Genomic DNA, 1132 nt, shown 5'->3' with positions numbered 1-1132 from the left:
CAGCAGCAGAGGTAAGTCAGAGTGTACCTGACGACGTGGACTAATGTTAGCTTAAAAAGGAGGCTGTGATTTRTGCAGGTAAGTGTGTGAACATATAGGTTATCAGATCTGTTGTAAAATTAAGATAAAACCAAAAAGTCATGACTCATCACGCATCGGTAGTTTTAGTCTACATGAAATAAATGCACAACCCCAATGAAGTTGGAACATTATGAAAAACATATAAAATCAAAATACGAGGATTTACAAATCCTATTCAACCTATTGATACACTACAAAGACAACATATATAAACTAATCCAAATATGCAGTAATAATATACAGTATATATATAATGCAGTATATGGTGTTATCTGTCCAAGATGAAAGGTGATTATACTGCACTGGCATTTCAATGAGGAAATCTTTACTACTCGTTGGTTTGACTTGTGTTTTACTTGATTGATGTATCAGTCCAGTCAATCTAAAACGTGATTTCYTCACTTTAATGTCACTTAAATATGTCGACATATTTAGGAGAATCAGATACAGGAATCACGTTTTTTAATCCTTTATTTACCCAGATAAAAACGCACTGAGATCAAGACCTCTTTCACAATGATGACCTGACCAAGATAGGCAGCAGCACACGTCACAAAAAACAAAAAAGTTACAAAGTATACATTAAAACAGCCAACAATAATGAAAGATAATGTTATGACAATGACAATCAAATACCATGAACAATTCAGGATTTAAAACACAGGCATTGTTGATATAATTGTTGTCGTTCTTTTAAAATCTTTTTAAAAGCACTCAGTGGAACAAACTGGCACTGTTAATTCAYCCTGCAAGGCATAGAGGTGGAAACGATCGTTGGAGAGCAGGGCATAGYTGCTATCTGTTCTCTGAAGGAAAGTGCAGAGATAATTAGGAAGCAGACCCYTTAGAGACGTATACACCAGGGTCATTCAGTGTGTGTATCGCCTGACATGCAGGGAGGACATGCCAGCTTTTGCATACAGATCACAATGATGCGTGAGCTGGCTTCACTCAGTGATGAATCCAGGGGTGTTACTAGGTTTTAAGGACAAGGGGGGCTTGGCCCCCAGGAAACACACAGAATTTTTGTATACTATATATTTGTAATGTG

Source organism: Austrofundulus limnaeus, unplaced genomic scaffold, assembly GCF_001266775.1.
Source record: "Austrofundulus limnaeus strain Quisiro unplaced genomic scaffold, Austrofundulus_limnaeus-1.0 Scaffold222, whole genome shotgun sequence".
NCBI classification, from domain to species: Eukaryota; Metazoa; Chordata; class Actinopteri; order Cyprinodontiformes; family Rivulidae; genus Austrofundulus; species Austrofundulus limnaeus.
Note: the sequence above shows the minus strand (reverse complement) of the source record.